We start from the raw sequence: 22,974 nt of genomic DNA on the forward strand, positions 1-22,974 counted from the left end.
CCAGGTGCAGGTATTACCAAGAGACCCATGGTAATAGCTCATTCCCAGGTGCAGGTATTACCAAGAGAACCACGGTAATAGCTCATTTCTAGGTGCAGGTCTTACCAAGAGACCCATGGTAATAGCTCATTCCCAGGTGCAGGTATTACCAAGAGACCCATGGTAATAGCTCATTCCCAGGTGCAGGGATTACCAAGAGACCCATGGTAATAGCTCATTCCCAGGTGCAGGTATTACCAAGAGACCCACGGTAATAGCTCATTTCTAGGTGCAGGTATTACCAAGAGACCCATGGTAATAGCTCATTCCCAGGTGCAGGTATTACCAAGAGACCCATGGTAATAGCTCATTCCCAGGTGCAGGTATTACCAAGAGAACCACGGCAATAGCTCATTTCTAGGTGCAGGTATTACCAAGAGACCCATGGTAATAGCTCATTCCCAGGTGCAGGTATTACCAAGAGAACCATGGTAATAGCTCATTTCTAGGTGCAGGTCTTACCAAGAGACCCATGGTAATAGCTCATTCCCAGGTGCAGGTATTACCAAGAGACCCATGGTAATAGCTCATTTCTAGGTGCAGGTATTACCAAGAGAACCACGGTAATAGCTCATTTCTAGGTGCAGGTATTACCAAGAGAACCACGGTAATAGCTCATTCCCAGGTGCAGGTCTTACCAAGAGAACCACGGTAATAGCTCATTTCTAGGTGCAGGTATTACCAAGAGAACCACGGTAATAGCTCATTCCCAGATGCAGGAGGAAATTCCTTTTCTAAATTTTTACGAAACCTTTCGTTTAGATAAATTTAATAACAGATTGTGCGTGTAATTCGCTTTTCATTATAAAATAATTTCTAAGCTTACAAAAAGTCATTACATGATAATATTGTTGTCAAATCTTTTAAATCCTATACTCTTATATGAACAATAATTGCTTGTGTATTTTAAACACGACCCAGCAGAGCGATCAGAACTCTTATACTGACTACTGAGGTTTTAGTTACAAACATCCCTTCTGAACAGTCGTTGTGATCCACACAAAATTTAGTACGGTCATAGTAACCAATTATTGGAGTATCTTAAACAGTAGCCTACAAATCGGGCTTCAGGGCTTTGTCCTACGTAGGGTATACCTTTAACATGACAATGTTATTTTTTTAATACATGTTTTATTTGGTTTAGTCTGTGTAATGTATGTTGTATAACAGGTCGTAATACTTAAGGGGGGGGGGAATTCTACATTAGTGGTAAACCTAGCCTAGGAAGAGAACAAGCTGTAGGTCGTATAGAGTGCTAACCTATGAATGACCTAGGGATACCCTCTCTTTTGGCAAAAACATTTGTAACCGATATGGTGTTTTTGTGTACGAAACAGCTGATAACCCAATTTTCTGGAACCCCCAATTTTTATTACAAACCTTGCCCAAAGGTGACATTCGGTCTAGGACCTAGGGCGTCGGTCAAAATCGCGTACATATTAACGAAACAGTGGGTGGCATGCACGTATTTTGTCGAGCTATAAATTGAAATAGGTATCACTGGTGGAAATTACACGTGTTGGAGTATATCTGTGACGATGGTAAAACTTGCGTCGTATATAGTTCCACTTTTGGCGATGTTGCAGGTGGTTAGAAAAACAACAAATTATCCACTGCTAGTCGGCTCCTGAGCGGCAGACTTGTTTTGTCGCCTAGCCATGAACGCAATCGTAAATGTCATAGTGAAATGTGTCGGCCACTCCAGTTAACTTTGCTCCAATAATATTTAGTACTAGGTGTAACCTAGTCATGTCAGAAAGGTATTGTATCACGCTGCAAAACCTCGAAACATTGAAAAAGTTAATCAAAAGATTAAAGTTGTGACCTTTTAACGTTTTTACAGAATCCCTTCTTATGAAAGTAGTTATGGTTCAAACGTATTAACACAGTTCGTGTTGACACGACCACCTTCGTAAATTATACAAAGTAATCCTCCAAATAGGGTTCATACAAAAAACTGACAATTCTCTAATGAGTTCATTGATCCTACAAAAAGATTCAAAAGACTCCAGTCTAATATTGGGTTCATTTAATGCGAATTGGGAAAATCTCCAAACATCTTTACAACTATTCGAGTGCACAAAATAATTGCAATTTTGAATCTGCGCATTTCATTCAATGCGTGAATAGTATTTATTTTATTCATATTGGTTATATTTTGCTGTACGTATCTGGGTAAAACGGTATTAAAAGCGTCATTGATAAAAACAACTAACAAGCTCAAGCTTATTTCACCGCGGCCCAATAGTGTTTTTCTATTTATTTATTCCCGCAAACGTTGCAACTATCCATATTATACATAATATAAACAAACGAATTGTGACAATATACACAAGCACGATACCATACACTAAGGAGGCAGTTCAGTTATTCAGTTACTGGTCCAAACCCAAATAATCCTGCAAGTTTTAGGGTAAAAGAACAGTATTTTGATAATTCCTGATGTAGTGAATTTGAAATCTATAAAAATAAATAAATTATAAAACTAAATAAATATATTGATCAGGGGTTGGCGAAGACAAAATGTAATATATCGGCGTGTTCTCACCGAGCACGACTATCTACCTCTCAGCCGCTCAGGACAGCTCGTGTTTCGTGTGTTGTCGGCGTGTTCTCACCGAGCGCGACTATCTACCTCTCAGCCGCTCAGGACAGCTGGTGTTGCGTGTGTTGTCGGCGTGTTCTCACCGAGCACGACTATCTACCTCTCAGCCGCTCAGGACAGCTCGTGTTGCGTGTGTTGTCGGCGTGTTCTCACCGAGCGCGACTATCTACCTCTCAGCCGCTCAGGACAGCTCGTGTTGCGTGTGTTGTCGGCGTGTTCTCACCGAGCGCGACTATCTACCTCTCAGCCGCTCAGGACAGCTGGTGTTGCGTGTGTTGTCGGCGTGTTCTCACCGAGCGCGACTATCTACCTCTCAGCCGCTCAGGACAGCTCGTGTTGCGTGTGTTGTCGGCGTGTTCTCACCGAGCGCGACTATCTACCTCTCAGCCGCTCAGGACAGCTCGTGTTGCGTGTGTTGTCGGCGTGTTCTCACCGAGCGCGACTATCTACCTCTCAGCCGCTCAGGACAGCTGGTGTTGCGTGTGTTGTCGGCGTGTTCTCACCGAGCACGACTATCTACCTCTCAGCCGCTCAGGACAGCTCGTGTTGCGTGTGTTGTCGGCGTGTTCTCACCGAGCGCGACTATCTACCTCTCAGCCGCTCAGGACAGCTCGTGTTGCGTGTGTTGTCGGCGTGTTCTCACCGAGCACGACTATCTACCTCTCAGCCGCTCAGGACAGCTCGTGTTGCGTGTGTTGTCGGCGTGTTCTCACCGAGCGCGACTATCTACCTCTCAGCCGCTCAGGACAGCTCGTGTTGCGTGTGTTGTCGGCGTGTTCTCACCGAGCGCGACTATCTACCTCTCAGCCGCTCAGGACAGCTGGTGTTGCGTGTGTTGTCGGCGTGTTCTCACCGAGCGCGACTATCTACCTCTCAGCCGCTCAGGACAGCTGGTGTTGCGTGTGTTGTCGGCGTGTTCTCACCGAGCACGACTATCTACCTCTCAGCCGCTCAGGACAGCTGGTGTTGCGTGTGTTGTCGGCGTGTTCTCACCGAGCACGACTATCTACCTCTCAGCCGCTCAGGACAGCTGGTGTTGCGTGTGTTGTCGGCGTGTTCTCACCGAGCGCGACTATCTACCTCTCAGCCGCTCAGGACAGCTGGTGTTGCGTGTGTTGTCGGCGTGTTCTCACCGAGCGCGACTATCTACCTCTCAGCCGCTCAGGACAGCTGGTGTTGCGTGTGTTGTCGGCGTGTTCTCACCGAGCGCGACTATCTACCTCTCAGCCGCTCAGGACAGCTGGTGTTGCGTGTGTTGTCGGCGTGTTCTCACCTAGCGCGACTATCTACCTCTCAGCCGCTCAGGACAGCTCGTGTTGCGTGTGTTGTCGGCGTGTTCTCACCGAGCGCGACTATCTACCTCTCAGCCGCTCAGGACAGCTGGTGTTGCGTGTGTTGTCGGCGTGTTCTCACCGAGCGCGACTATCTACCTCTCAGCCGCTCAGGACAGCTCGTGTTGCGTGTGTTGTCGGCGTGTTCTCACCGAGCACGACTATCTACCTCTCAGCCGCTCAGGACAGCTCGTGTTGCGTGTGTTGTCGGCGTGTTCTCACCGAGCGCGACTATCTACCTCTCAGCCGCTCAGGACAGCTGGTGTTGCGTGTGTTGTCGGCGTGTTCTCACCGAGCGCGACTATCTACCTCTCAGCCGCTCAGGACAGCTCGTGTTGCGTGTGTTGTCGGCGTGTTCTCACCGAGCACGACTATCTACCTCTCAGCCGCTCAGGACAGCTCGTGTTGCGTGTGTTGTCGGCGTGTTCTCACCGAGCGCGACTATCTACCTCTCAGCCACTCAGGACAGCTGGTGTTGCGTGTGTTGTCGGCGTGTTCTCACCGAGCGCGACTATCTACCTCTCAGCCACTCAGGACAGCTGGTGTTGCGTGTGTTGTCGGCGTGTTCTCACCGAGCGCGACTATCTACCTCTCAGCCGCTCAGGACAGCTCGTGTTGCGTGTGTTGTTGGCGTGTTCTCACCGAGCGCGACTATCTACCTCTCAGCCGCTCAGGACAGCTGGTGTTGCGTGTGTTGTTGGCGTGTTCTCACCGAGCGCGACTATCTACCTCTCAGCCGCTCAGGACAGCTGGTGTTGCGTGTGTTGTTGGCGTGTTCTCACCGAGCGCGACTATCTACCTCTCAGCCGCTCAGGACAGCTCGTGTTGCGTGTGTTGTCGGCGTGTTCTCACCGAGCACGACTATCTACCTCTCAGCCGCTCAGGACAGCTGGTGTTGCGTGTGTTGTCGGCGTGTTCTCACCGAGCGCGACTATCTACCTCTCAGCCGCTCAGGACAGCTGGTGTTGCGTGTGTTGTTGGCGTGTTCTCACCTAGCGCGACTATCTACCTCTCAGCCGCTCAGGAGGAAGAGTAACTTTCTACAAACACGCAATCCTCAAGTTTAGTAACACGCTTATATAGACCCCAGAGACTATAAAGTCAATAAGAGCCACAGGGGTGGGTAAACTAGCTCTTCTATCTCTTCATTATCAAATCCTTTATTATAAAGTTCTACAGCTATATTATGTTCAAAGTTCTTTTGAATAAAATTCCGAAAAAGAAACTAGACGTTTTAAGAGCATGCATTTTCTCAAATTAGATGATTCATTACTTTCTTTGGTTGTAAGACACTCATCTTCACGGAATATTCTGAATTGAAAATTATGATAATTATTAATAATAATTTTAAAACTTACCATATTAGCCATATTTTAGCTTGGGCTGAAGGCCTGAATAAATTGACACACAAAGGACGGTGTTGACGTCAATGAACAAAGGAATGTTTGTTTAGGTTAACCTATGATACACCAGAACCTACATATGACCTATAACTCATGATACCTATCATGTTAAATATTTTATTCACATTAAGCTTTTATGACTTCTTAAGATATCCTAAGATCTTAATGGAAATAAAGTCTTCAAGATCAAAATTAAACTCATTTATGTCTATAGGTCCAACATCCAAAAATAAGGTTGATATTGGGCAAAGTTAATACAATAAGGTGATTAAATTTTACAATTGACAAATTAGTCGATTCATGAACCTGAGACTTTAAACTCTGTGAAATTTATAATTAATAATACCTGTACGTACAAAAACCCGGTTAAACAACATAACTCAAAGACTCGGTAATGAATGCAAAATATGACTAAGCACCCATTTCAGCCTGTTTCCAAATCCCCCCATTTATTTTTAACTTTTGACAAATTTTACAATCAATCTAGAGAATAGACTGAAAATAACTACATAATATTCATACTTGTAAAAATACACTATGTACTTGGTAAAACATTAGGGTAAAAATATTATACTCTCCCTTACAGCAGTTACAAGGTAAGATTACCCTAAAGAGCAGTTTGTTTACTTGCAACTTAATAGGTATCGTACACGAGCACTACATTTAATGCAAAGTTAATATCCACTTGCAAAGAGCAATTTATCTATTAGACACTTAACACGCATTACAAATTACTTTAAAAAATGTATTTACTATGTATCGACGGTACACTATGTTACTTGGACACCCTGGTAATAGGGAGTTACTTATATGTATCGACGGTACACCGTGTTACTTCGACAACCTGCTAGTCTGGTAATAGCATAGGGAGTAACTTATATGTATCGACGGTACACCATGTTACTGCGACCACCTGCTAGTCTGGTAATAGGGAGTTACTTATACGTATCGGTGGTACACCATGTTACTTCGTCAACCTGCTAGTCTGGTAATAGGGAGTAACTTATGCGTATCGACGGTACACCATATGTTACTTCGACAACCTGCTAGTCTGGTAATAGGGAGTTACTTATACGTATCGACGGTACACCATGTTACTTCGACTACCTGCTAGTCTGGTAATAGGGAGGTACTTATACGTATCGACGGTACACCATGTTACTTCGACAACCTGCTAGTCTGGTAATAGGGAGTAACTTACACGTATCGACGGTACACCATGTTACTTCGACAACCTGCTAGTCTGGTAATAGGGAGTTACTTATACGTATCGACGGTACACCATGTTACTTCGACAACCTGCTAGTCTGGTAATAGGGAGTTACTTATGCGTATCGACGGTACACCATGTTACTTCGACAACCTGCTAGTCTGGTAATAGGGAGTTACTTATACGTATCGACGGTACACCATGTTACTTCGACTACCTGCTAGTCTGGTAATAGGGAGGTACTTATACGTATCGACGGTACACCATGTTACTTCGACAAACTGCTAGTCTGGTAATAGGGAGTAACTTACACGTATCGACTGTACACCATGTTACTTCGACAACCTGCTAGTCTGGTAATAGGGAGTTACTTATACGTATCGACGGTACACCATGTTACTTCGACAACCTGCTAGTCTGGTAATAGGGAGTTACTTATACGTATCGACGGTACACCATGTTACTTCGACAACCTGCTAGTCTGGTTATAGGGAGGTACTTATACGTATCGACGGTACACCATGTTACTTCGATTAAGGCCTGCCCAAACTGCCGCGGTACGCGGTCTGCGGTACGGGTATTTTACCGCCTTGACAGATGCACCGCTAGCTGTATGGTAGGGTGCCCACACTGCCGCGGTAAGCGGTACTGGGCGTAACTCAATATTTGCAATTGAGTGCTAGGTGTGTTGTGTGTCTGGAACATGTAAAGCAGCGACTACCTGCCCGATTCGGTCCGGTTCGGTCCGGTCCTCCAAAATGCGGAACAATGCTTCCCATGTTTTAAATGGAGGCGGCTACACTTACCCGATTCTGTCCGGTACGGTCCGGTTCGGCGCGGAACAATCCTCCAGGGAGCATTCATCCGAATTTGGCGGAAGCACTCTAGGGGCGGACCGGAGTATGTAACCAATGAATAATTGAATTGACATGTACATTATTGATGTTTTATATACTGCTACTTCATTGTTTGAAATGGAAGTATAAATCTAAATTATAATATAAACATGCCACTTCTACATTGTTTGAAATGGGTATACAAATTTAAAAGTTTGTAAACTAATTGATTTCAGATAGATCATTTAAAATGAAAATCGATAATAATTTTTACGTGCAAACATTTATTCATACAGTACAGTTAGGTGTTATAGCAAATTAGGTTGCAAAGTTGTGAAAATAGACCTGACATTATTTTGGCAACAAGCAGTGTAATTTTTCATTCTGATGGTGATAAAAATTACTATAAACATATAACATGTACAGTTTTTATTTTGTTTTTTATTAAAAACATGATATCGTACACAATATGTAGCTACCTCATATGGCAGGACCGGACCGGACTGAAACGATTCGTACAAGTGTAGCCACCCAACACAAATTAGAATCTGGCAAGTGTAGCCAGATTGGCCAGGTGACCAATCAGCTTAACCAACCTGGTTAAGCTTAAGCCAGGTTGGCTTAAGATGTACCTCCCACGATTTAGCTTAAGATGTATTCGTCTTCAGACGATGAAAAACAATTGTTATTGATCACTAGAGCTGATGTTGAAGATCGTAGAACTCGGAAATGGGTGCATGAAATGAACCAAAAGATAATGGAACTTGGTTCACCTAGTTCCTTTAGCAATGATATCCCAGATGCGTTCCTTCTTCTTTATGTTTTTATAGTCCTTGTGACTAAGGTCATACAACACTGGGTACGGATACAGTTGCTATTAAACAATCCGTAGACATGATGCTCAACACTGACTCACAACTGATCTACACTTACACTGAGAATATGCGTACCGCTGAAATACCGCGCAGCAAAAATGGAGCATGCAGCATTTTTGCGACACGAGGGTAAATTTTACCTTACCGGTGGCGGTATACCGCGCCAGTGTGGGCGCTCCCATTAGGTCACGTCGTTCTAAAATACCCGGCGCTTTACCCTTACCGCATACCGCGGCAGTTTGGGCGGGCCTTTAACCTACTAGACCGGTCTTACCATGAGACCTCCTACGCTATTAGCTTTTTCGTAATATGCGAAATTCACTAAACTTGATGATTTTAAGAAAATAATATCAAGAGTACATTTCCTATGGTGAAAACGACAAACTACACCAAGTAAGTAAAAAGTTATCGTATAAAAATTGCTGGATTATCACGAGTTAAGTTGTATAATAAGTCAACATAAGGTGCATTGTGTAACAACATCATCTTTAGTAACAAAATAATATATGAATATTCCTTACAATGTAATCGGTTATATAACAAATTTATGCAATTATTTGTGCAAAAGTAGTTTATGTAGTGCATTATTTTAACAGTGAAAATATTTTGGAAATCCGCAAAAGAGGGATAAAAATATGTTTTTTTATAAATATAATCCATTCTTTCAACCAATACACAAGGTTGTACACAAGCACACATTACATAGGTCAGACTCTGGTTACACATTCAGGGTGAACAAAGGGGACACATAAGCGCTGTACAGGTGAACAAGGCTCATGTACCTAGTGATACACTAAAAACCTTGAAACCTTTAAACCTTGATTTGTCATCAGTGGCCCTGAGGATGGCGCTCTGCATCGAGGCCGAAACGTCGGTGAAGAGCTGTGTTTCATTGACGACCGTGCCAATCGTCACCAGAAGACCACGATTCTACAAAAGCTACCTTGAAGGCCTATCCAGGAAGGGGCTTTTGCTGTTACAAGATCATTGAATGCCATAGAAAAAACATGTGTGTTACTAAAGGTCTTAATGGGGTGTGGTGGGGGCGTGTATACTATTAAAGGTCACATTGGTCGGAGCCGAGACGTGTGTACTGTATCATTAAAGGTAGTGGCGCTATCGATTCAGCTCTTGTCTTTAGAGTCGCCCCAAACAACTCCCCCTTTTCAACCTGAAATGGCCTTCTTCATCTTACTACTTTGCCCAATCTAAATTCCCTCTGGTTATTTAATAACAACACTTTCTTATTTACTGCTTTATAGGAAGTGCAACGCGAATATTTACCAAATCAACAATTTATTACAACCTTGCGTGATACCGATATTTATACATCATTATTTGGAAATGGCACCTTTAGAAATTACGAAAACCCCGAATGACTAATTTACTCGTACACTTAGCCTACTTGAGAAAGGAAATTTTTTCACCGTATTCAAAAGCCTAAATGATCTTACCATGCTTATGAAAAAAACTATTGAAAACTCATAAGGCGAATCTGAAAACCAACTATAGTTGATAAACCAATTAGGTCAGGTAGTTAGCCAATGCTGATTGTTTTTCCTACTGAAGCGATTCGGTAAAACCTTCCTATTAAAACTAAATGAATATTATGGCACAGCCAGGCAAGTGCGTCAGGTGACGCCGTTTTATCCGCGTGAACAGCAATGTAGCTACAGCTGTGTGCTGCAGGTGTTGCCTACATCAGTGTCAGGTGACACAGTTTTATCCGCGTGAACAGCAATGTAGCTACAGCTGTGTGCTGCAGGTGTTGCCTACATCAGTGTCAGGTGACACAGTTTTATCCGCGTGAACAGCAATGTAGCTACAGCTGTGTGCTGCAGGTGTTGCCTACATCAGTGTCAGGTGACACAGTTTTATCCGCGTGAACAGCAATGTAGCTACAGCTGTGCGCTGCAGGTGTTGCCCACAACAGCGTCAGGTGACACAGTTTTATCCGCGTGAACAGAAATGTAGCTACAGCTGTGTGCTGCAGGTGTTGCCTACATCAGTGTCAGGTGACACAGTTTTATCCGCGTGAACAGCAATGTAGCTACAGCTGTGTGCTGCAGGTGTTGCCTACATCAGTGTCAGGTGACACAGTTTTATCCGCGTGAACAGCAATGTAGCTACAGCTGTGTGCTGCAGGTGTTGCCTACATCAGTGTCAGGTGACACAGTTTTATCCGCGTAAACAGCAATGTAGCTACAGCTGTGCGCTGCAGGTGTTGCCTACAACAGCGTCATGTTACGCCGTTTTATCCGCGTGAACAGCAATGTAGCTACAGCTGAGTGCTGCAGGTGTTGCCTACAACAGCGTCAGGTGACGCCGTTTTATCCGCGTGAACAACAATGTAGCCACAGCTGAGTGCTGCAGGTGTTGCCTACAACAGCGTCATGTGACACAGTTTTATCCGCGTGAACAACAATGTAGCCACAGCTGAGTGCTGCAGGTGTTGCCTACAACAGCGTCATGTGACACAGTTTTATCCGCGTGAACAACAATGTAGCTACAGCTGAGTGCTGCAGGTGTTGCCTACAACAGCGTCAGGTGACGCCGTTTTATCCGCGTGAACAACAATGTAGCCACAGCTGTGTGCTGCAGGTGTTGCCTACAACAGCGTCAGGTGACACAGTTTTATCCGCGTGAACAACAATGTAGCCACAGCTGAGTGCTGCAGGTGTTGCCTACAACAGCGTCATGTTACGCCGTTTTATCCGCGTGAACAGCAATGTAGCTACAGCTGAGTGCTGCAGGTGTTGCCTACATCAGCGTCAGGTGACGCAGTTTTATCCGCGTAAACAGCAATGTAGCTACAGCTGTGCGCTGCAGGTGTTGCCCACAACAGCGTCAGGTGACACAGTTTTATCCGCGTGAACAGCAATGTAGCTACAGCTGTGCGCTGCAGGTGTTGCCCACAACAGCGTCAGGTGACACAGTTTTATCCGCGTAAACAGCAATGTAGCTACAGCTGTGCGCTGCAGGTGTTGCCCACAACAGCGTCAGGTGACACAGTTTTATCCGCGTGAACAGCAATGTAGCTACAGCTGAGTGCTGCAGGTGTTGCCTACATCAGCGTCAGGTGACGCAGTTTTATCCGCGTAAACAGCAATGTAGCTACAGCTGTGCGCTGCAGGTGTTGCCCACAACAGCGTCAGGTGACACAGTTTTATCCGCGTGAACAGCAATGTAGCTACAGCTGTGCGCTGCAGGTGTTGCCCACAACAGCGTCAGGTGACACAGTTTTATCCGCGTAAACAGCAATGTAGCTACAGCTGTGCGCTGCAGGTGTTGCCCACAACAGCGTCAGGTGACACAGTTTTATCCGCGTGAACAGCAATGTAGCTACAGCTGTGCGCTGCAGGTGTTGCCCACAACAGCGTCAGGTGACACAGTTTTATCCGCGTGAACAGCAATGTAGCTACAGCTGTGTGCTGCAGGTGTTGCCTACATCAGCGTCAGGTGACACAGTTTTATCCGCGTGAACAGCAATGTAGCTACAGCTGTGTACTGCAGGTGTTGCCTGCAACAGCGTCAGGTGACACAGTTTTATCCGCGTGAACAGCAATGTAGCTACAGCTGTGCGCTGCAGGTGTTGCCTACATCAGTGTCAGGTGACGCCGTTTTATCCGCGTGAACAGCAATGTAGCTACAGCTGTGTACTGCAGGTGTTGCCTGCAACAGCGTCAGGTGACACAGTTTTATCCGCGTGAACAGCAATGTAGCTACAGCTGTGTGCTGCAGGTGTTGAGTACATCAGCGTCAGGTGACACAGTTTTATCCGCGTGAACAGCAATGTAGCTACAGCTGTGTGCTGCAGGTGTTGAGTACATCAGCGTCAGGTGACACAGTTTTATCCGCGTGAACAGCAATGTAGCTACAGCTGTGTACTGCAGGTGTTGCCTGCAACAGCGTCAGGTGACACAGTTTTATCCGCGTGAACAGCAATGTAGCTACAGCTGTGTACTGCAGGTGTTGCCTACATCAGCGTCAGGTGACACAGTTTTATCCGCGTGAACAGCAATGTAACTACAGCTGTGCGCTGCAGGTGTTGCCTACATCAGTGTCAGGTGACACAGTTTTATCCGCGTGAACAACAATGTAGCTACAGCTGTGTGCTGCAGGTGTTGCCTACATAATTTGTACGGGCGTTGGCCTGGTCCTGCTCCTGATTACAAATATTATAGGTTAGGTTTAATTTTAGTTGTTAATCTATGTCAGGTCCAATATTATCCAAATGTTATTTTGTTTTTTAAATATTGGAATGACACATTGTATAGTATGTGCAAAGAGCTGCAATTTGGTTGTATAGAATATCACTGTTTTTTTAATCCTAGGTCAGAGACAAGATTTTAGAGGTATAGTATCTCACAGGTTTAGTGCACGTCTAAAACTTGGGATTGGAGTACTGTATTTTCATTAACAGTTATTTTTAAGCCTTTAGAGGCTTAAATAGATGCTCGTAAAACATCAAACCTGTAATATTATTTTCCTACCACTGAATGTAAATGATCACATTGCAACACCTGTAAACAGTGCGCAAAATAGCTAATTTTCATTTCATTCATTCTCGGTTGCGTTCCCGCTCGCTAAATCATGTGATTTACAAGTTAGCGTTCATATAAAACACTAAATAACTTCTTGATCAGCATTGTACTTTTATTAAATTTACGGAAAGTAAATAAAAGAAGAAACGAATTATTACACTTAAAACATATATTTACGCTTATACTGTTACTCACAAGACGGTAAATATACAAAAAAGGCGGTAAATGGTGATCGATTTCGATTGGACATTCCAATCATCATCAGACCCAATATGCGAATGAATAAAACACTAACATCCGGAAAGTAGGTTACACAACATATACAAGCAAGTTATACATATCCTTAAAAAAACAAATATTAACTAAATAACATTTATATACAAATAAAAACTTAATGTGTTTATTATGATAGTGGAAATAGGTGGTATGAAACGGATAATATGTTGGTAGGAAAATCTAGAGTTTACTCTAGCATGCCTAGAAGAGGCCCAGCAGAAACTCATTGGTCACTCCCAATTGCCTAGTGCGATGCCAGGATGACAAGAAATAAAATTCCAGAAATAGAAGTTAAACAATTTTAATACATCAATCAATAATCAAGAGTGAACAATATTCCGTTATCAATATTCAATAACTAAACAATTAATCAATAATCATAATAATAATAATCAATAATAAATCAATAATATGCGCTGCATATCAGACCCCCTGATAATCTCAGGTAAAACATTAATAGAACCCAAATTAGCAAGTACGCTTTCACTGGTAGTACTTGACCCTTAAAAAAAAAAAACACATATTTACAAAATTACAACTAGGCATTTACAAATTTATATGGAAGCAGTCACGAGACAAGTTCAAAATGAGGTTACAAAACAAGAAACAAGTTACATGAAAATCAAAGTGTAGTCAGAAATACAAGTTAGGCCTACATATCAAAATACGAATGCATAAGGAGTAGTTACTTTTAGATAGGCCTAAGAAAAGTGAACAACTTAACAAGATATCCAGTTAGATTTGAAATTAAAGAAAATTGAGACAAATGCAGTCCAGCCTGCCCTAAAAGAAATATTACAAGGAATTTAAAACAAGAATCAAGGATGGGCCTATTTAATAGCCTGGTACAAATCTAAGAGCATGAATAATTAAATTTAACAATTGAACATGAAATCATACCAGACAAATTTACAATAAACACAGTACACAGTTACAATGAATTTAAAACTAAACTATAACCGAGCCACCAAGATCATATCCCTTAACGACAGTCCATTTGCTAAACTTATTATTTAATTTTTGTTTTGTGTTTTTTTTTTTATTTTAAATAAAATGATATATTAATCAAGGTAGGTTAGGCCTAAATTTAAAATAGTTTCCTTAGATAGACAGATTAATTCCGAAGGCTTTAGATCAACATAGTTTAGATCGGGTTTCGAGGTTATCGCACTTTCCACTGGTCCGCTCAGCATAAGTCCAGTCCCCACTTCCAGCACTGCCCCAAAATGAAATTACTCCAAGAGGATAAATAGGGAAAAGGTCCCCAACCTGATGTCAGAATAACCAGTCTATGAGTAAAACTCTTTAAAACAGAATTGGAAATAGGCCGGTACAAAATTTAAATGTTGATTCAAGGTAAACTGCAGTTGAAGAATTTAAAGTCGGTTTGGCGTTATAGATTGAGTCTCTAGGTAACTGTTGTTTGATTGATGATCCTGTTGCATGCTTAAAAATGGTTGTAAATGACCTTAGTGTAGAAGTGAAGAATTGACTCTGGAGAGCAGGGCAGCGGAGCCAGCGGGTTCCAAGATCAGCCGACACCTGCCCGACACTGCTTCATGATCAGACCCATCGTGGCACAGGCCCTCGAAACATCTGACAGAGTGTGGGGTGCTGGCCGTTCCGCTAGGTCATCTTATGTTGGAGTCGTCAAGGATGTGGGTAGCATGATTTGGTGCGCTCCGGGAGCCCTAAGACAACACACCCAGAACTCTTAATAAAGTATCGCCCGTAGGCCTAGTTCTTCACAAACAAAGGCAGTGCTAGTATTTCTCAGTTGGCCAAGATAGGCATAGGGCCTAACCTAATTACACCAATTAACCTCAGCCTACGGCTTTCATATCAAAAAGTTTACAAGATTTAGGCCTACTCAAAATTAAAACAGATATAACAAAACACTTTTCATTACAACTAATAATCATCCTTACACATTTACCAATATGAAATTTACACAATTAAATTCAATCATAGTTTTCAGTACATAGTGGGCCATGTGCTCTGGCTAGCATGAGAGGTTAGGTTGCAGGTTTATTCAGGGCGATCTAGGCAGTGAACAGATTTATAACAAGTCCAATGATGGAAAAAAAACACTAGAACTAACAATTAATCATTGGACTGCCAAACAATGGCCTAATTAATTACAGAAACACTTTAAATCCAACACTAGATCCCCACCAAAATAGGCTTACCACTAACGACATGAAATCAGCAGGTGTAGAGCAAAACTGAATTAAAGAAATTAACTTTGCAACAAATAATTAAACACATTCAACAATAATTAATTAACCTTTTCTCAACAGTGACGACTTTTGCTCAGTGAATTCAAGGTTTCACAACTTCAATGAAACTTTGCCGGCAAGCCTAGCCTACCATAAAATAAGCCTCAATTCACTTTAATTTTCAAATTAAAAAAATCTTAAGATGGAATAGCTTACTTACTAGGCCTAGGGAATTATCTTACCCAGTAGATATGTATTTAATGCTTCATTTTGACGTCCAAAGCGTACGACTGAGACACCAAACTAAACTTGACGAAACTTCTCGCCATTATTCTGCTCAAAAGGCAATTTCATGTGTCTTCTCCGCCGTCAGTATCGTGAAAGAGAACGATGAACAGGGCTTACCGGACATAAAACGATTCTTCATTTGACTCTCACCCAAAAAAAAACTTCTAGAAACGATGAGAAGGAAAAGAGAGATTTGTTTGCGTAGCTTCTCTCGATCCCAAAATTACACAGAAGGGAAAAAACAGTTCAGTTCAGTTCAGTTCAGTACAGTACAGTTCAGTTTGCTGATTCCGCCTTCTCAACTGGAGTGTACCAACCCAGTAGAGTGAATTGACAATTGTTCGTGCCATGAGCGACGAAACTATACTATAACACGGCACAACGGGCATGAACCGTCATTGCCGCTCTTGAAATGTATGACCACACTCAGCTATAGCTTTGTGCTGCCATCTACAGTTCTTGGCCGGCAATGATGTACTTTGCGCTCTTAATTCACAAATAGCTATTTGACTATTAAAAGTGACTGTATAGTTATTTATTATAATCCTCGTAATTTTGAAAGACCTTATTTAAACATTTTTATCGGTTTTATCGGGCCTGTCTCAAAGGGACGTTTAATTGCAGTTCTGGTAGATAATGACTCATCGTCGTACTGCAGTGATTCAGCCAATATCAATAGAAATGCAGGTGAATATTATACTATGCCAGGGTTGGTAACGCAAATATTGCGAGTTCCTTTTTTTACAACAGTGGTTAAGCTAAAACTGGTGGAACACCAACTGAATAGATTACAGTACATAATGGAAGACAATGAAGACTAAGGTGTATATGCCAATAAGGTTTGTTGAGAAACTAACTGCACGATGGCAAAGCTTCGTCTTCTAGCAGTGATTTACTTTATGTTGGTGGTTTGTATAACGTGTTTTGATATTCATTACTTAGATGAATGGACTTGGATTGTCCATAATCCATAAAACATGTGTGGTAGTTTCTGCTGAACATTACTAGAGGTTCTTGTTACTAAACAAACTTATCTATCTTGCAAAGAAACTGCTTTTATTCTAAATAATCTTTATGTAGTGAATAATTGTGTAAGCTCTAACATAAACATATCGTGGAATTTAATAATCCAGTAGGTGGGTGGTAGGTGGGGTGCCACTAAGTGGTGGATGGGTAGTGTTGGTAGAAGGGAGTAGAGGGGGAGCTGTGATTGATCGTCTCGCGATAAATCAGCTGTTTTTGTTTCAAAGTCTGATACCTGACAGTGTTGCTCTCTTTGGACATCATGGCGATTTTATATTGTACCGAACTGTGTCTTAAAGTTTTGACGGAAATACCTAAAACACGAATGTTTTCAAACGAGGAAATTTTATATTTGTGCTACAATTTGACATTTTTGTTGGTGTATACTTCAGTGGAGTTTTGAACGGAAATAAACTATTTGTAACAACAAACACAACAATTTGTTTTGTACAATCAGTTTAGACAATCAAAATTAAAGTTAAGCGTTACAAGCCCTTCAAATAATTAATTGTGAACATTTCAGCGGTCGGACCCGTCAGAGTTAGCAACACAACACCGCTCCCATTATAATCAAATGATGATTGAGCTGAAATAGTAGGATATACTTTCAGGTGTCTTTAGTATAAGATATACGGTCAACGTATAGTATCGGATATTGGAAATCTTTGAATTTGCGATGAAGCCTAAACTGACCAAAGCTTTCCGATAAGCGACGCTACTACTACGCGAGTTTGGGAATGGTGGGTCAAGTGCTGATAGTTCCTAAGTTTTGGCTCTCAGGTCATAACGGCATAATATGCAGCTGCTCCTAATGAGTTTGGGAGTGGTGGGTCAAGTGCTGATAGTTCCTAAGTTTTGGCTCTCAGGTCATAACGGCATAATATGCAGCTGCTCCTAATGAGTTTGGGAGTGGTGGGTCAAGTGCTGATAGTTCCTAAGTTTTGGCTCTCAGGACATAACGGCATACTATGCAGCTGCTCCTAATGAGTTTGGGAATGGTGGGTCAAGTGCTGATAGTTCCTAAGTTTTGGCTCTCAGGTCATAACGGCATAATATGCAGCTGCTCCTAATGAGTTTGGGAATGGTGGGTCAAGTGCTGATAGTTCCTAAGTTTTGGCTCTCAGGACATAACGGCATAATATGCAGCTGCTCCTAATGAGTTTGGGAGTGGTGGGTCAAGTGCTGATAGTTCCTAAGTTTTGGCTCTCAGGTCATAACGGCATAATATGCAGCTGCTCCTAATGAGTTTGGGAGTGGTGGGTCAAGTGCTGATAGTTCCTAAGTTTTGGCTCTCAGGACATAACGGCATAATATGCAGCTGCTCCTAATGAGTTTAGCGCTTCGTTGTGGGTTATTAGCACACAGACACAATCTATATATCTACTTAGAACCCCTGTGGTACTACTAAGCTTATTCTGATACGTTTACAGCTTAAATGTTTTTGAGCAAATTGAAATAGCAAAACAGATTATGAAGATATAGTTTGTCCTAAGCCTTTAGTTTATGAATGACAAACAATTGTCACTTTTCCTACTTCTATTTCAAATATTGGTTTGCAAATTTAACTAATAATTTACAAATATATTTATTTTACATTCTAATTTACAGCTGTACTTGATTTTAAATAATTACTGTGGCCAATGCTCATTGACCAATTTTGTATCCCTTGTATAAAATCGCTAGTCGACCAAAACATTCTATCCTCTATCAAATATTTGTTATTGAGTGGCTGGCCAAAATTACGAGTTAGTTTGTATTAATGGAAATGTAACTTTGAATCTTTATTTTTGACTAATCTCGAAGACAATCAGAGTATGTTTGCAACATTTTCATCAAAATGGCTTTTAAGAATAAATAAAAACTATAATTCATAATTTTAGTCGAATTTGTGAAACTTCGAAGATTCATAAATAAGTCAAATTGTGTAAAGGCTTAAAAACTATGTTTAAACTAACTTATATAAATATTTAACAATAGGGAGCTGCTTGCAGGAAGTAAGTGGGTTAATGTAAACCACGTACCGCATATCACAGATGAAAATCCTTGTTTTAAGCCGGACAGATAAATGATATTTAAAGCTTTAACTACTGTGACTCCAATTAAAAGTAATATAAACCAGATTTTCCAGTTTGAGCTGATTTGATCTTATTTTGGCACATCGCACAATATGCTGCTAATATATATATAGTAAGCCTATATATAGTATATATAGGATATATAGTATATATATAGTGTATATAGTATATACATAGTGTATATAGTATATATAGCATATATAGTATATATAGCATATATAGTATATACAGCATATATAGTATATAGTGCTATAGTATATACCGGGTGTCCAAAACCACCCGTACACCCCTGTAAAATCGAGGAAAACCTTTTCTTACAAACAAAAAATAATACAGAACTAGCTATATTGGGCACGGTCTACCAAATGGTGATAATTTCAAATCCAAAATAACACCGGAAATGGCTGTTTCAGACCGGAAGTCGACTTTTTTAAATGTAAACTACCAATTTTGATCACAGATTCGGAATCTACGTTAAAAAATACATAACTTTTTTAGAAAACACTTTTAGAAAATACTTATTTTCTTCATCTAATCCCCTATTAAAGTCAATCATTATGTCATTCATCTGCCATAGTTACTTGAAACCACAATAGAGAAAAACAAATAACAAAGATTACATGAAGACATCTGATAAATAGAATCAGCTGTTTATTGTAAACACTAGTAATTGAATAAACTGATGTTGCAATGTAAAAGCATTGTAACAGCTGCTCTATGCATTGTTGAATTATTATTTTTTTATGTTTAGATTTTTGAAAACATTGTGTTCCGTTACCTTGTTGTTATTAATTATTTTTTCCTTATCTATTTTCTCGGATTTTTTTCAGTTTATTTTTATTGTTTTGTATGGCAGTGTTGTTTTAAAAGTGTAAATGGGCTACACTAATGAGGAGGGTTATGAAATGCAGCAAGTTCTGTTTGAAGCTGGGTCATTTAAAGGTGCAGCTACACTCTGGCGACAACGTTTTCCTGATCGGTTCCCTCATTCTCGGCATGTATTCGCAAGACTCTCAAGACGAATCCAGACAGAAGGCATTGTTCAACCTCACCACAACAAGGTTAAGAAAATTCATAGACGGGTTAGGGATGAGAATTCTGCAGATATTATAGCATCCGTACTTATTCAGCCCCATGATTCCATTAGACGGCACGAACGAGAATCTGGAGTAGGTCGTGCAACGATTTGTAACATCCTTAAAGACAATAAGTTCCATCCCTACAAAATGATTTTGGTCCAGGAAATAGACAATAATGATATCGGGCAACGTCTTGCATTCTGCAACTGGTTCCGACGTCAGCCAGATCTTTTTCACAGAAGAGTACTGTGGTCGGACGAATGCACATCTAAGAGTGATGGATCCGCAAACACGCAGAACTGTCGCTTCTGGTCACAGCAAAACCCACACTGGTTGAGACCTATAGATCACCAAGTTATTTAGAAAATAAACCTATGGTGTGGCATTGTCGACGACAAAATCATAGGCCCCATTATTTTTTAGGGAAATCTTAATCGTCATCGGTATGTAGAACTCTTGGAGAGAGAATTGCCGATTTTGCTGGAAGATATCTCTCTTGATCTGCGCCTCAATATGTGGTTTCAGCAGGATGGCAGTCCAGCCCACACAGCTGTTATAAGCCGAGAAAAAACTACACAGTGTGTTTCCCAACAGGTGGATAGGAATGTATGGGCCTGTCAACTTCCCACCACGTTCGCCGGATTTGACAGTCCTAGATTATTATTTATGGGGAAGATTGAAAGACATGGTTTACCAGGAACGCCCGACTACAAGAGAAAACATGGTCCAAAGGATAAGAGATGACATTCGATCGCTTGAAGGTACAGAAATTCGTCGGGCGGTCGACGATTTTCAAAACAGAGTACAAACGTGCATTCGGCGAGGCGGTGGCTACGTTGAACACTGAGGATCGGCAGGCTCAACTAGTAAATAAACCTAGTTGATATTGTACATAAAACCTGTAAATAAAGTTATTACAACCAATTACAACCAATATTTTATTACAACCAATGGTTTTAAGTTCAGATTTTTATGATATTTTATACTAAATAGATTAGATAATTTATTATGAAACTTGTAACAAACAATAATATTATTTAAGAGCATCTGTCGGAATATTTTAAAATTATAACTATTTTAATAATTAAAGTTATATTTTGGCCACATTCCATAAAAGTTAAAAAGCGAGGACAGACGAATTTTTAATTAATAATAAATCAAATGTCGTCTAGCAGTTTTTGTCATGCGAAATAGATTTAGCATGTGTCGACCACTTACATTTAAAAACAAATTATAGAAAAAATAAAATTATACAATGCGTAGAACAGCTGTTACTCAATTATTAAAGTGTTTACAATAAACAGCTGATTTCTATGTTTATCAGATGTCTTCATGTAATCTTTGTTATTTTTTTTCTCTATTGGGGTTTCAAGTAACTATGGCAGATGAATGACATAATGATTGACTTTAATAGGGAATTAGATGAAGAAAATAAGTTTTTTCTAAAAATGTTTTAGACAAAAGTCATGTATTTTTTAACGTAGAATCCGAATCTGTGATCAAAATTGGTAGTTTACATTTAAAAAAGTCGACTTCCGGTCTGGAACAGCTATTTCCGGTGTGCTTTTGGATTTGAAATCATCACCATTTGGTAGACCGTGCCCAATATAGCTAGTTCTGTATTATTTTTTGTTTGTAAGAAAAGGTTTTCTTCGATTTTACAGGGGTGTACGGGTGGTTTTGGACACCCTGTATACGTAGCATATTGTATATATCAGTACTAAACAGAAACTATTTAAATACATCCATTTAGTCAATATAATATCAAAAATTTTAAAATTGGAGACAATTTATTATACAGGTAAAACCTCTAAATTAAATCTAACTAGTGTTTGTATTCCGGTAAAGTCATTTCTTCACATGTTAAACGTACTGAAAGACAGAAATGAAGTACGTGTGCATGACAAATCTAGAAAACCTTATGTAGACAATTGTATCATCCTCTTGTAATTTATAACTTAATTAATATAATGGTCATATTTTCAATTACGATATTTTACATGATGCTTTTATTTATTTATTATTAATTATTATTATTATTATTATTTATTATTATTTTATTTATTTATTTTTTTTTGCCCCAGTCTATTAAACTGTATCCGTCATTTTATGCATATGATAAGTGTGTCTACGTCTCCTTAGGAATTTTATACTGACTTTTACTAAACTTCCTTGGAGACTTCGCCTGTAAAGTGAATGTAACCAATCTTGATGGCTAATATCCCAATGGCTTTCATTTAATAAAAGAATTATGACTTGTTTATAATTTTATAAAAAAACAAAAATCCATTAATTTGTGAAAATGTTGCAGTTCAAGTTTTTACTAGCAAATAAAATATAAAATGTCAAGCCTTTCTTAGATTTTTTTTAAATTCACTATGGGAATCTACATAATAGATTTGGAAAAATCTTATTCGGATCTTAGAGGAAAAACACGAAAACAATTAATTTCTACATCATTATGCGCTTATAATAAAAGCCTGGCTTTGTCGTTTACAGATCAACAATTAGGAAGTCTATGTACTTAAAGAATTTTTGTATTCCATGGTGAGTGAGTTTACTGATTAAATGTATGTTTTATCTATGGTCGAATACAGAAAAAGTTAAAGGTTGAAATACAAGGTTTACTTGCCCAAAGGTTATCATTGTTTATTTTTTCAATATAAAGTTAAGCGAAAAAGTTATTTGTTAGAAAACATTGAATCCATTCTGGTCGAGATCAATACAAACAACTATTGTTTTCTGCAACAAAAGATTTAATATCCGAAGTAACAATGAAGCCCAAATTAGAGTTGTGGAACACTTCTATACTTCAACATGTGTTGTAGAATCATATATAGAAAGGAGAAACTTTGAAATATTTTTGGTTTCATTCAAAAAAATTATTTAAACCCATTTATAGGATGAAAGCTTATAGGTTTTACCATTAACTATTAAACCAATAATTGAACAAGAATTAAAATTACAAACAAATCTTAATTATTATGAAACCAATTCCAAGTAAATCCACAAAACTATTAATCACATGTATTCACTTCACAATATGGTCGTAAGTTTTGGTTTCAGGTTACACAAGTATGACCAAATGCCGAGGACTTTTGGGTCCATAACCTATTGATGGTTTCTGCACTTTTTTTTACATAATAATTATAATAAAACACGTCTTTTATT

The 22,974-nt window shown here is 40.3% G+C and overlaps 1 protein-coding gene across 1 annotated transcript in view; it reads left to right on the forward strand.

Moving 5' to 3' along the window:
* LOC128998056 (acetylcholine receptor subunit alpha-like) overlaps positions 1–22,974 on the forward strand; it is a 91,340-nt gene that overhangs the window by 14,901 nt on the left and 53,465 nt on the right. The window lies entirely within an intron of this gene.

Source organism: Macrosteles quadrilineatus, unplaced genomic scaffold (genome assembly GCF_028750875.1).
Source record: "Macrosteles quadrilineatus isolate MER2022 unplaced genomic scaffold, UCM_ALF_1.0 Scaffold_7__1_contigs__length_78375512, whole genome shotgun sequence".
NCBI lineage: Eukaryota > Metazoa > Arthropoda > Insecta > Hemiptera > Cicadellidae > Macrosteles > Macrosteles quadrilineatus.